This window comes from Ailuropoda melanoleuca, chromosome 3 (assembly GCF_002007445.2).
Source record: "Ailuropoda melanoleuca isolate Jingjing chromosome 3, ASM200744v2, whole genome shotgun sequence".
NCBI lineage: Eukaryota > Metazoa > Chordata > Mammalia > Carnivora > Ursidae > Ailuropoda > Ailuropoda melanoleuca.
Genome location: NC_048220.1, coordinates 7,532,982 through 7,547,384, shown reverse-complemented (window position 1 = coordinate 7,547,384; position 14,403 = coordinate 7,532,982). Strand labels below are relative to the sequence as shown.

The 14,403-nt window shown below is 41.3% G+C and overlaps 1 protein-coding gene across 2 annotated transcripts in view; it reads right to left on the bottom strand.

Annotated features, from left to right (window-relative positions):
* The window catches only part of LVRN (laeverin), a 71,026-nt gene that overhangs the window by 54,260 nt on the left and 2,363 nt on the right, over window positions 1-14,403 (bottom strand). The gene's annotated exons all lie outside the window — the stretch shown is intronic.

Below are 14,403 nucleotides of genomic sequence, written 5' to 3'. Positions count from 1 at the left end.
ATTTTTTTTTCCCCCTAAGGTCCTGAGACTTAGTGCCCCAACGCATTTACCTTTGTTTCAGGCCCAGCTCTTAGGTGAGTAACGGGGGAATTCAACAGGGTGTGAGAGAGAATGGCCCCTCCACTATCACCACCCACGTCCACCAGGATAAGGCTGCCCCTCACGGGAAAATTCATATGCAACAGTCCACGCTCAAAAGCCTCTCAAGGTCAGCCAACTAGATGTGTTCATAACCTTGATATGACAAAATCGTAATTTTCAACAAGCCTGTTTTGCCCTATATGCTCCTTCCCACTTCACTTTGCCCTTGCTTGCTCGGACTGGAAGGCGGCCCATGAACTCTGACATCTGTGACCTCTGACCTCAGCCATCGCGGCTGCAAGACCTGCTCCATCTCCTGCTAGCTGAGCACTCCTGCATGGCAGGCCACACGTTTCTGCTGAGCTTCCCATCCCCGCCCCCCCCCCCCCCCCCNCCCCGGAAAGTAATGTTACTGTCAACATTTAGTTGCTGTTTGAACTTTCACCTTATCAGTAACTGAATTTATCAACAAACAACCTACGAATTTTCCTGTATTCCTTTCGATCTCCCAGATTGCGCTCCATAAAGAGGAACTGTAAAAGAATTCCAGGAGGGATAAGTCACGGGGTAGGGGGTGCAGGGATGGAACGTCACCAATTACAGCTGCATTCAGACATGTCTCAGAGGTCACAGGTGACCACAAGCTGATTACGAACCATTATTGCATTTGTAATAAAGTTCAAACTACCGGAAGTTAGGGGTCACGTAGTTTCTCTTCGGTACCATTTATAATATTAGGCGAAAACATGGGTTCACAGCGATTGAATAAGTATTTTCTCAGCTTTGGAAGTACTATAAAGTAAAGGTAGCTTGATCTAATGTAGATAAAAGAATATGAAGTATTTTTACAGTGTCTGTTGCCCTGGTATTTGTGGTATTGGTTGCTATCTTTAAAAGATAGGTGATGAAGGAGAGAAGAGTCAAACAATGGACAATACAGTGGAAAGAATGTTAAGCAGGGAGGGGCACCTGGGTGGCTCAGTCAGTTAAGCATCTGCCTTCAGCTCAGGTCATGATTCCAGGGTCCTGGGATCGAGTCCTGCATTGGGCTCCCTGCTCAGCAGGGAGCCTGCTTCTCCCTCTGAATCATTTAGGGTTGGGAGAAACAGCCCCCTTTGGAAGTTCATGCTTGGCCTCCACGAGGTCGCTGAGCCCACTGAAATGGTAGGACATTTTGTAACAAACGGTACTATATTAGCATGAAAAGGGATAATGGAGAGTGAAAAAGCACATCGAGTTTTATGAAACATGCTTATACATTCAGAAAGCCATCCCGTGCCTATTGTTTTTGTAACAGAAACCATAGAAAGTAAAGCTTGGGGGGCGCCTGGGTGGCTCAGTCAGTGAAGCATCTGCCTTCGGCTCAAGTCATGATCCCAGGGTCCTGGGATCAAGTTCTGCATCGGGCTCCCTGCTCAGCGGGGAGTCTGCTTTTCTTTTTTTTTTTTTTTAAAGATTTTATTTATTTATTCGACAGAGATAGAGACAGCCAGAGAGAGAGGGAACACAAGCAGGGGGAGTGGGAGAGGAAGAAGCAGGCTCATAGCAGAGGAGCCTGATGTGGGGCTCGATCCCATAACGCTGGGATCACGCCCTGAGCTGAAGGCAGATGCTTAACCGCTGTGCCACCCAGGCGCCCCGGGGAGTCTGCTTTTCCTTCTCTCTGCCTCTCTCCCCCTGCTTGTGCTCTCTCCCTCTCTCTCTGACAAATAAATAAAATTAAAAAAAAAAAAAAAGAAAGTAAAGCTTGGGAACATCTCCACTGCCACGATTTCACAAAGCATGTAAATCTCAATGAAGTTGCAAGGTGAGAAGGAGAGAAAATCAGGCTTCAGGCAAGTGGGAAAGTTGTATGCTCATGAAACTAATCATACACTATATGCTAATTAACTGATTTTAAATTTTAAAAAGGAGGGAGGGTGCTTACAGGTTCAAAAAGGCTAAGAGACACCAGCTCAGAGAGTCGCCCCTTTAACAAACCAAATACCCAGCAAGTGCCTTCCGATTCCACAATTCAGGCCCCTAGAGGAATGAAAGAAAAGAAACTCTTGGATTTTACTCAACTATTTCCCTTCCTGGCCTTATACAAACAAACCAAACAGGAAAGATCCGTACAACAGGCAGCCTTGCTGGCTCGCACTCTCGACTACCCAGGTCAGGACCAGCCAGCCGCACACACGGTCTGGTTATGCCACATCTGGGAATTGAAGGTTGGTATTTGTTCCCTGCTCTCTCTGCTTTGGACTCAATCAACCCTGTAAGGATAGCCTGACCTCAGAAAATAGAACTATCCACCCTCTCCTGCCCTCAAAGCTCCCTGAAACACGCTATTACAGTGCCTGCGAAGTCTGGGTTGACAGCGGTGGGCTGGGGAGGGAGATAATTAGGGACAGTGTGTCTTGTAGTGGCTCAGTATTTCAAAGCCACTTTCCTGCCCTCTGGAACAGCCAGAGAATCCTGGACTCGCCACGTTTTTGTGCCAGAGGAGGTCTTCGGGGTCAAGACCACGTGATGTCCTTGGGGGATCCAGCTCCTGCCACTCACTAAGGTATTTTGTTCCAAAGCACTGTATGGACGCCATATGCTTACAGCTCTGGCTAACAAGTGCTGAGTAACGTAACTGGCCAAGGATTAAGTAAGACCTGAAAGTTGCACCCCCGCCCCGAGCTGGTTTTGCACAACGACACACTCAGAAATCAAAATGTTTAGTAAAGACGGATGTTACACCACTGGCCTGTGGTTCAAGGCTTGGCCCATGAATCATATTTGTTTATTACTTGTGCAACAGGATCTTAAAACTGAAGTTTCCACCAAGAACAAGACATAATAGATGTACAATTCCAGAGAAATGTGCCAAGCCATGTTATGAAGATTTTCGAAGTAGATGGCCTCGAGAACCCGAAGGCCCTTCTCGGGCTTCTCAGCTCCATCAAAGATATATGGAAGGGTGCACCTGGGTGGCTCAATCGGTTAAGCATCTGACTTCAGCTCAGGTCATGATCCCTGTCTGGGATCGAGCCCCACATGGGGCTCCCTACTCAGTGGGGAGTCTGCTTCTCCCTCTTCCTCTACCCCCCCTACTTGTGCTCTCGCTCGCTCTCTCTCAAATAAATAAATAGATTAAATCTTTTAAAAAAAAGATATAGGGAAGGAAGGTCATGGAGTGGACACAAGAGACGAGAGGAGAGATTTCTCAGCAGGGGAGGAGCATAGTTTAGCCAAGCCCTCTTGCTCTCAGGATGCTGGGAACCCCTAACTAGGGTGAGCTAGAAGGAGAGAAGATCCCACAGAGAGCAGAAGCGCTTCCTGAGGCTGAGAGATTTAGAGGTTGGTACCCAGCTTCCTGACGGGAAAGCCGAAATTGACACTGGTCAGAGTCTAACTCTTACCAGGAGGGACTCTGAAAGGCAGGCGGACTGACTGCTTTGGAGGCAGAGACAGAAGAAGAGTGCTACTGTCTTGGGACCCCGTAAGGCCCAGGTCAGGGATAGATGAGTGTGCCTTGGAAGAATTGTGGGCCGTGAGACACGGAGTGAGCCAGTACGGGAACTGACTTGGGTTCCGTCCAACAGGGCCACCTGCAGGAAGCTGGAGACGCACTCCTGCACGTCTGGGGGTGGGGCTGAGCAAGGAGTCAGTCATGACCATCAGAACAGAGAAATAGAGGAAGCAGCCTGCAAGGTCAAGGAAATCGTAGGAGAAAGAGAAACAGCGAGAAAATGACATCTCCAGGGGAAAAGTATGTGCTGGGTGAGAGTCAGACCAAATGGCAAGAGTACTAGCTCAGGTAAGAAGGGCCCTACGTGTCCCCTCTCCCCGTCTCCCCCAGTCCCACGGGACCTGGAGGGAGTGCAACAGCAGCTCTCAAGATGGAAGGAGAGGGGGCAATTAGAACCATGAGGTGGGGAAATGGAAACATCACTGCCCCTGACCCCTTATCTCACTGCAGTCTTCTACCCCGAAGCCCGCCCCAGCTCGGGGAAGTGAGTGTGGAGCGAGAGAAAGGGAGATTTCATAGTAAATTAAGTTCAAGTCTTTTAATATGACACAGGACTGGATTCTCTAATTTTTGCATCTGGACAGTGTTTGTGACTTCGTGGACGTAGATAATCTCTCACCAAAGAATGAGAGGTAAATTATGGGCTGTTAGAGTATTTATGCAGGAGCAGGAAAGATGATCTCAGAGACTAAATTGTAAAAGGACAGTGGGAGAAACACAGTTGCATTTTTACTCAGCTGTGAGGTGTGCTTTTTCAATATGCTGGCTACACTTGCTTTCTAAAGATACAGGATCTAAATCTTTGATGAGCACGACCAACCCCTAGAGAACATGGCTCAGCCACATGAAGCATGTGGGTTCAGCACTTCTATAAGATCATGAGATGACCTCTTTTCTCCGTGACACCAATGACATCGTGTGCTTGGCATTGGAGTTCATGGCTTGTTTTGATACATCTAAATTCTTTCCGAATATTGCTCAAATTTTCTCTTGTGTGTCATACCCCGAGGACTGTGCCAGATTTCCTAGCATAAACAGCAACTGGAAGGAAGTCTTTTTCAATTCTCTGTTCACTCTTTCTACACCTGCACACACTGATTAATGCTGATCATACGGCTCTCCCCTTGATTTGTCCCTGACAAAGATCCTAATTATCTCCAGCCATTTCACACTAGTGAGCCCACCCTCATGCCTTGATGATCCTATTCTCATTTCTCTGAATACCTCCCTATGCAGTCTTATATTTTATAAAGGACATGGCATGATCAGAAAAACAAGACGTATTCCTAAAGGACGCTGTGAACATTCTTTCACTGAATTTCAAAAGTGGAAGAAAACTTGGAGAGTCCCACCATCTTAATATACCGATGTGAAAGCTGGTACCCTGGGAATTTACACAACTGAGGAGACAACGAGTAAGTGACCGGAGTAGTACCAGAACCAGGGCTCCAGCTCTCCAGCCTGTGGTCCTTTCCAGCTCCCTTTCCTGGGGTCCTTTTATATGTTTCATAAAACATAATGTCATAAAAACTACAAGCAAACTAAGATATCATGAAGAAGACTGAGGATTAACTTTATAGTTAATAACATTACCAAATCCAGAGAGGATCAGGCTTCTGCTTTTCACCCTGGCAGAGAACATAGGCTAGGATAAGCCCTCTGCTGAAAACAGCTAAAAACTCTTATAAAATTTATGGAATAACTGTTTTTAGACATAAGATAACAGGAAGCACAGAAGGGTGATTCCCAAGAGAAGAGAAACTAATGAGGTGACCTCTACAGTCACTTTGTCTACCTGGAAGCAATTTCTCAACTGCAGCACAGGGAAAGGGAACAGAAACTGAGTCCAGCGGTCTCACTGAGTGGAGGAGACTATGACTGATGCCCAGAAAGATCTAGATAGCTAAAATCTGCAGGGCAGAAATCCAGAAATCTGCACCGAATCCGCCTCCCCCTCCCCACCCCTGTGCTGAGTCTTTGGTCAAATAGGAATCCGCACTTTGGGAGGTCAAGCAAAGAAACGCTGCTTGGGAAAGAACAGCTACCACTGAGGGGAAGGCTGAACAATTCCTAGAGCTCACACAGTGCTAGGAGTTGTTCAAATTCCCACAAGCCAGAGTACAGAAATCTCCAGAATAAATGGATTTTTCAACAGAGGCCAGGTAGGTAATACCTCAGCAATGAGCTAAAGTAACCCTAGAGTAAAGGAGACTTTCCATCCACTCTCAAAGGACTTAAACACAAGGCATGGAGATTAAACAAGGATTGAGAAGGTCACCAAATAACTTATGTACCTATCTAAAAAAGACAGCACTCATTAAAGCAACATAACAAATTATGCATTCAGCAGCATAAAGTTTGAAATGTCAGGCACTCAAGAAAAAAATGAGAAAATGCACAAATATTTGGAAACTGAATGGTACAGTTCTAAGTAACCCATGAGTCAAAGAAGAAATCAAAAGGGAAACTATAAAGTATGTTGAACTGGAATGAAAATTTTAAAAACAATATGACATTATTTGTGGCATGCCACTAATGCAGTAGTTAGTGGAAAATTTATATCTCTATACACCTTTGTTAGAGAAAAAAAATCTTAAATCAATTACCTTGCACCCACCTGAAGAAAATAGAAAAAGAAAAATGGGCACCAGGATGGCTCAGTCAGTTGAGCATCTGACTCTCGATTTTGGCTCAGGTCATGATCTCAAGGTTGTAAGACTGAACCCTGCATGGTGCTCTGCGCTCAGCGAGGAGTCAGCCTGTGGATTCTCTTCCTCCCTCCCTTTCCCTCCGTCCCTCCTCCCTTGAGTGCTCTCTCTCTCTCTCTCTCTCTAAAATAAGTAAGTAAATCTTAAAAAAAGAAAATAGAGTAAGAAAAAGAAAGGAAGCCCAAAGTAAGAAGAAAGGAAATAATAAAGAATAATATATAAAGCATTGAAGTGAAAAACAATAGAGAAAATCATTGAAACAAAAAATTGGTTCTACAAGAAGATTAATAAAGTATATAAATCTCAAGGCACACTTATCAAACTTATTATCTATCAGAAGTGGAAGAGACCTTGAAGAACCCCACCCTTTTAACAAATTACAAAAAGCTGAGGACTCTGGAGTATATGCAACTGGTTAGACAATTAGTAAGTGGCAGAGGAGATATCAGAACCACGGCTTAAGCTCTCGAAAGAGAGAAAACAAAGATGACCAATGTCAGGAATGAGAGAGGTGATGTCGTTACAGATTCTATAGATATTAAAATAATAATAAAGGAATATTTTGGAAAACATTAATTGTACTTAAATTTGACAACTTTGATTAAACGGGCAAATTCCTTGAAAGACCCAAACTCCTAAAGCTTGCTCACGAAGAAATAGATAACCAAAATAGCCCTTTAGTCATTAAAGAGATTTAATTTGTAGTTAAAAAACCATCCCACAAAAGAACTCCAGGCCCACGTGGCTTCATTAGTGAAAGTCAACCAAGAATTTAAGGAAGAATTAATGCCAATTCCATATAAATTCTTCCAAAAAATTAAAGAAGAAAAACTTCTACATTTATTATTTGAAGCCAGTGTTACTCTGATACCAAGACAAGAAAAAGAAAACCCATGAACATGGATACAAAAATGAAAAACAAAATTTTAACAAATCAAATGCAACAAAACAAAAAGGATAATACATCAAAATCAAGTGGGATTTATCTAGCAAATACAATGTTAATTTACCATTAGAAAATCAATCAGCGTAATTTACCATATTAACAGACTAAAAAGAAAAAAATATGATCGTCTCAATAGATGCAAAAAAAGCATTTGGCAAAATCTGGCATCCAATCTGATAAAAATTCTCAGAAAATTAAAAACCAGAAGGGAACTTCCTCATTCTGATGTAGGGAATCTACAAGAGGGAGGAGGATGAGGAAGAGAAGAAGAAAAACTACAGGAAAAAACTCATAATCAGCACTGCAAGACTGAATGCTTTCACCTTAAGGAACAAAACAAGTTATCTGCACTTAACCACTTTTAACCAACATTTTAATAGAGGCTCTAGACATGGAAGTAAGGCAAGGAAAATAAATAAAAGGCACCTAAAGTAACAAAGAAGTAAAACTGTCTTTATTTGAGACAGTACGATCACTTATGTAGAATATCTACGGAATTGTCAATTTAGCTAAGCTATGTTCACAGACTGGCAGAACACAGTGAAGAAAAGCAAAAAAGGAATAGAAGACAAAAATAGGAACAAAGAACAATGGCAATAAATAGAAAACAATAATACACATGATAAATATTAATTCAGCTCTATCAATACTAAGATCAGAAATGAAAGAGTCATCAGTACAGATCCCAGGGACATTAAAAGGATAATAAGGAGTACTATGAACTACTCTATGCTCAGACATATGAGAGTCTAGATAAAATGGACCAATTCCTTAAAAGACATAATCTGCCAAAAAAAAAAGCAGAGAAATAATTCCTAACACATTCTGTGAAGACATTACCCCCAATACCGAAACCAGACAGAGACATTACAAAAAAAAAATAAAACTATAGACCAATATCTCTCATAAACACAGATGCAAAACTTCTCAACAAAATATTAGCAAATCATATCCAATGATGTATAAAAAGAATTGTAGACCACAAGCAAGTGAGACTTATCTCAGGTATACAAGGAAGAAGCAACATTTGAAAATTAATTAATGAAATCCATCACATCAACAGACTAAATAAGGAAAACCACATGATCTTATCAAAAGATGCAGAAAAAGCATTTGACAAAATCCGATATTCATTCGTGATAAAAACTCTCAATAAAATAGGAATAGAGGGAGCTTCCTCATCCTGATAAAGACTACGAAAAATCTACAGCTAACTTCATACTTAATGGTGAGAACTGAAAGCTTTCCCACTAAGGTCAGGTATAGGGCAAGGATGTCCCCTCTCACTATTCCTCTTCAACATTGTGCTGAAAGTCCTTACTAATGCAATAAGTCAAGAAAAGGAAATAAAAGATATATAGATTGTGAAGAAAGAAAACAAAACACTCTTTAGTCACAGATGACATGACTGTCTATGTAGAAAATCCAAAAGAATTGACAAAAAACTCCTGGAACTAATAAGCAATTATAGCAAGGTTGCACTATACAAGACTAATATACAAAAGCCAATTGCTGGGGCGCCTGGGTGGTTAAGCAACTGCCTTTGGCTCAGGTCATGATCCCAGGGTCCCAGGATCAAGTCTCATGTTGGGCTTCCTACTCGGCAGGGAGCCTGCTTTTCCTTCTCTCTCTCCCTGCTGCTCCCCGGGCTTGTGTGCTCTCGCTCTCTCCCTCTGTCTCTCTCAAATAAATAAATAAAATCTTAACAAAAAAAAAAAGTCAATTGCTTTCCTATATGCCAACACTAACATGTGAAATTTAAAATTAAAAACACAATACCATTTATATTAGCACCCCCCAAATGAAATACTTAGGTATAAATCTAACAAAATATGTATAAGATCTATATGAAAAAAAATAGAAATCTTTGATGAATGAAATTTTTAAAACAACGAAATAAATGGAGAGATATTCCATGTTCATGGACAGAAAGAGTCATATTATCCAGATGTCAGTTCTTCCCAACTTGGTCTGTAAATTCAATGTAATCCCAATAAAAATCTCAGCAAGTTAAGTTTGTGGATATCAACAAACCAATTCTAAAGTTTATACGGAGAGGCAAAAGACCCAGAATAGCCAACATGATATTGAAGGAGAAGAAAAACTTGGGAGACTGACACCACCTGCCTTCAAGATTTACTATAAAGCTGTGGTAGTCGAGAGAGTGTGATATTGGTGAAAGAAGAGACAAATAGATCAATGCAACAGAATAGAGAGTCCAGAAAGAGAACCATACAAATACAGCCAACTGATCTTTGACAAAGGAGAAAAGGGAATGCAATGGAGTAATGAGAGTCTCTTCAACAAACATTGCTTGAACTACTAGACAGCCACATGCAAAAAAATTGAATCTAGACACAAACCTTCCACCCCTCACAAAAATTAACTCTTAATGGGTCAAATTAACTCACAATGTGTCACTTTAAAATGTAAAATTAAAAAATATAAAACTCCTAAGGGTAATATAGGAGAAAACCTAAATGACCTTGAGTATAGTGATGTCTTTTTATTTATTTTTTTTAAGATTTCATTTATTTATTTGACAGAGAGAGTGAGAGAGCACAAGCAGGGGGTGCAGCAGCAGGAGAGGGAGAAGCAGGCTACCCGCTGAGCAGGGTGCCCCATGTGGGGCTCTATCCCAGGACCCCCAGGATCATGACCCGAGCTGAAGGCGGATGTTCAACAGACTGAGCCACCCAGGCGCCCCTAGTGATGTCTTTTTAGATACTACATCAAAGACGTGATCCATGACAGAAATAATTGATAAAGTGGACTTCTTTAAAACTGAAAACTTCTGCTCTGCAAAAAACAGTATAAAGAGAATGAGAAGACAAGCCACAGACTGGGAGAAAATATTTGCAAAAGACATATCTGATAAAGGACGGTTATCCAAAATATACAAAGAACTCTTAAAACTCAGCAATAAGAAAACAAACAAGTCAATTAAAAAATGGGCCAGAAACCTCAACAGACAACTCACCAGAAAAATTATACAGATGGCAAATGAGCATATTAAAAAGTGCTCCACATCATATGTCATCAGGGAAATTAAAACAACAATGAGAAACCACTGAACACGTATTAGAATGGCCAAACTCCAGAACATGGACAATACCAAATGCTGGTGAGGATGTGTTGGTGGGAATACAAAATGGTACAGCCACTTTGAAAGTCAGTTTTGTGGTTTCTTACAAAACAAAACATATTCTTACCATATGACTCCGAAATTATATTCTTTGATATTTACGTAAAGAAGCTGAAGTTTATGTCTACACGAGAACCTACACAAGGAGTTTAGAGCAGCTTTTTTCATAATCGTCAAAACTGGGAAGCAATTAAGATATTTTTCAGTAGGGGAATGGATAAATACGGTACATCCAGAGAATGGGATATTATTCAGTGCTGAAAAGAAATGATCAAGACATGAAAAGACATGAAGGAATCTTAAATGCATATTGCCAAGTTAAAGAAGCCAGATCTGAAAAGGTTATGTACATATAGTATGATTCCAAATATAAGACATTCTAGAAAAGGCAAAGCCATGGAGACAAGAAGATAAATGATGGGGGCAAGGGACGGATAGGCAAATAACAGGATTTTTAGGTCAGTTAAAATACTCTGTATATTATAATGATAGATATATGTCATTATACATTTGTCCAAACATATAGAATGTACAACACCAAGAGTGAACCATAGGGTGAACTATGGACTTTGAGTAGTCATGGGTGTGTCAATATAGGTTCATCTCTGGTTAAAAAAATATATCGTTCTGGTGAGTGAAGTTGATAATGGGTGACGTCATACATGTGCAGGTGCAGGGGCTAAACGGGAAATCTCTGCACCTCCCTCTAATTTAGTTGTAAACCTAAAACTACTTTAAAAGAGTCCTTTTAAGAAAGCATTCTTAGACATGATACCAAAAGCACGGTCTATTTTAAAAATTGATAAATTGGAAAAAACTTAAAAATAAATATAAAATCGATAAATTGGACCTCATTAAAATTAAAAACTTTTGCCCCTTGAAAGACCTTACTAAGAGTGTGAAAAAACAAGCTACAAACCGGAGAACCTATTTGTAGACCATATGTCTCACAACAGACTCCGATCTAGAATATATAATAAATTCTCAGGACTCAACGGTAAAAACAACTCAATTAGAAAATGGGCAAAAGACATGAGGAGATATACAAATGCCAAACAAGCATGAGAAGACGATGAGCATGAGTAGCCATTAGAAAAATGCAAATTAAGTGCAAGCCAGTGGTGCAATGTATAACACGTCTGACTACGGATCAGAAAAATGCAAATTAAGACCACAATGAGATATCACTATATTTGAATCAAAGCAACTAAAATAGAAAACAGTGGTAAAAGCAAATGGTGGCTAAGATGCAGAGAAACTATCATTCATACTTTGTTGGTGGGAATGTAAAATGGTACAGACACTTTGGGACACAAGATAGAAGTTTCTTAAAAACTGAACAAGAAACAACCATATGACCCACCAATTATACTTGGGGGCATTTATTCTGGAAAAACGAAAACTCATGTTCAGCCAAAAGCTCATACACAATTGCTCATGGAAGCTTTATTTCTAATAGACAAAAACCAGAAACAACCAATGTCCCCATTTAAACGGCAACTTCCCACTCCCCCAGCTCCTAGCAAGGAACATTCTACTTTCTAGCAACGAACATTCTACTATCTATTTCAGAATTTTACTACTCTTGGTAGTAGTAACATACAAGGTCCTCAAAGTTCATCTATGTTTTACCATGTGTCAGAACGTCCTTCCCTTTTTTTTTTCCAAAAAAAAAAAAATGGGGCTTGAACTCACAACCCTGAGATCAAGACCTGAGCTGAGATCAAAGCCAGTCACTTAACTGACTGAGCCACCCAGATGCCCCAGAACGTCCTTCCTTTTTAAGGCTAAACAATATTCCCACGTATGTATAAACCACCTTTTGCTTATCCATTCATCCATTGATGAGCATGCGTGACTTCTGCCTTGTGGCTATGACTATGAATGTGAGTGTACTGATCTGGAATTTTTGAGGGTGTGCCCCAGGACCCTGTTTGATAAACTCCTCTGGGGATTCTACTATACATCAAAGGTTTGTGAACCACTACTCTAATTCAGGATTTCCCCAAGTATGGATGGAGAAGGACTTGGGGTAGCTCGCAGACACACTATTATAAAGATCCGACTCACATATGAGAAAGTCAGTCTTTTTCATATTTTATGAGTCTTCCTGGTAAGGTCAAGAGAAAATCTTGGTTTGGTATTGTTTAACTTGAACACTGAATTCTAATTTCTCTTTTTAACAAAGAGAGAGCAGCCCTCAGATTCAGACTTCGGATCCTTCAGCAGACGATCCTAACAGGAGAACTTAATAACACCGTGTTTTCGTTGTATTAGTGACTCTACAGCTCCATGACTGCAAGTTCTGATATGACAGAGCTGCTTTTTAATAAATCTACTTAATATTGTTTAAATTGAGTGATTTTTTTAGTAAAAAAAATATATGGCTAGAGGTATGTGAATATGGAAAAACCTGGAAGAGTGACGTCCCAGAGAATGAAGTCTGAGACATACTGCTTCCAGAAGCATTAACATGTGGGTTTTGCTCTCGGCTTTCTACACGTGGAACAAGAGAAGCGGACGCTGACACACAGATGGACACGTCTAAGGCATCCTGTAGATGTCTCCTCTGTGGCAGAAATGGAATGGCACCTGCCAAGCGGAGAAAGGCCGAGAACAGACAGGAAGCCCATCCAGCAACGTCTGAAGCTAGAATATCAGTCACCTAAGCCTTAGAAGTGTGAGATTGGGACGCTGTTTGTATTTTCTGGAATGATTTGCTTTTTCTTTTTCCTTAGTGTTGAGTAAAATTATTTAAAAACTGCAGCCTGTCCAGACTGTGATAAGGGGTCACCAAAGAAGAGAAGGAAACACGTTCCAAACGCTGTGCAGATAGCATCGGAGACATCCCAAGAATGTGCACTCAGCAGGCAGTTTCTCCCTAGGTGGAATCTTCTTCTGAGGTTAGCGTCTACCAGGAACGTGGCAGGTTCTGTGTTTGGATGGCAAAAGTCTGCTCCTGACAATTACACCCTGCGACCACCGCTCAGCTTGTGTGCCAGACCCTGTCCTCCTTCTTGTGAATTCTCACATCACCTTAAAGGGTGACACTTAGGTCTATTCCATGAATGAGGCCACCAGCTCAGAGACGTGGAGAGCCTGACTCAAGTCACACAGCTCAAACTCGGGCCTGGTGGGCTTCCAAAATCGGCTTCACCACACTCATCATGTCGTCCAAGTTTTGGGTGACCTTGACTTCCAGCGCAACTGGAGGTTTCTCTCCCTTGTGGTTTCCAAAGCAGAGACGCAGAGGAGAAATTTCCAAGCAGCCGCTCCTCTAAGATGCCGCAAGCCTGAAACTCTCCATGGGTCTGTGAACATCTGGGGGACTTTATTAGGATTTCTGCTTGTTTGAATTTTAATGTTCTCGAACTACGGTTTCTAGTTGCCACTTGGCAACACAATAGAAAAATGGAAAAGCAATTTCATTTCCCATGTTTGCTAGCATAGTCTATCCAGGCCACGGCCTCATTAAGAAGGAGGAAGAGATGCATTAGTAAATGATTTACTGCGGTGACAGAAAATACTGTCCAGTGTGTGTGCAGTGTCCTTTTTTATCCCCCCTGAAAAATCCTGTGCTCTGAACCCGCACAGTAATTTCAAAAGGTCTCCTGTGCCCTTAAATCTTGTAACACATCATCCTAATGAGAACATTTCCAAAACTATTTTTCAAGCCTTGATGCATTTTTGAAAGAAAGAAAGGAAAAAAAAAAAAAGAAAACCCCAAGCATATAGTCCTTTAAAAGAAAAGTCACAGATTACACGCCCACTAAGGCAGCTTATTAAACTTACTTTTAAAGCCCTGAAGTTTTTGAAAATAATGCAGGAGACGATTTAGGGGGTAATTGAGTAGGTTCCTTTCCCTCAGAGAACATCTGAGAACATTTTCTCTAATAATAAAAGGCAAAGCACATGCAGTTGTCTAAACCGCAAAGGCCCCACCAGTGTGTGAGCGAAGAAGAGCGCCAGTTTGAAGACAGACCGTTTCGGTGTCTCCCACATACACTATCTCCCCGGCGTCCGC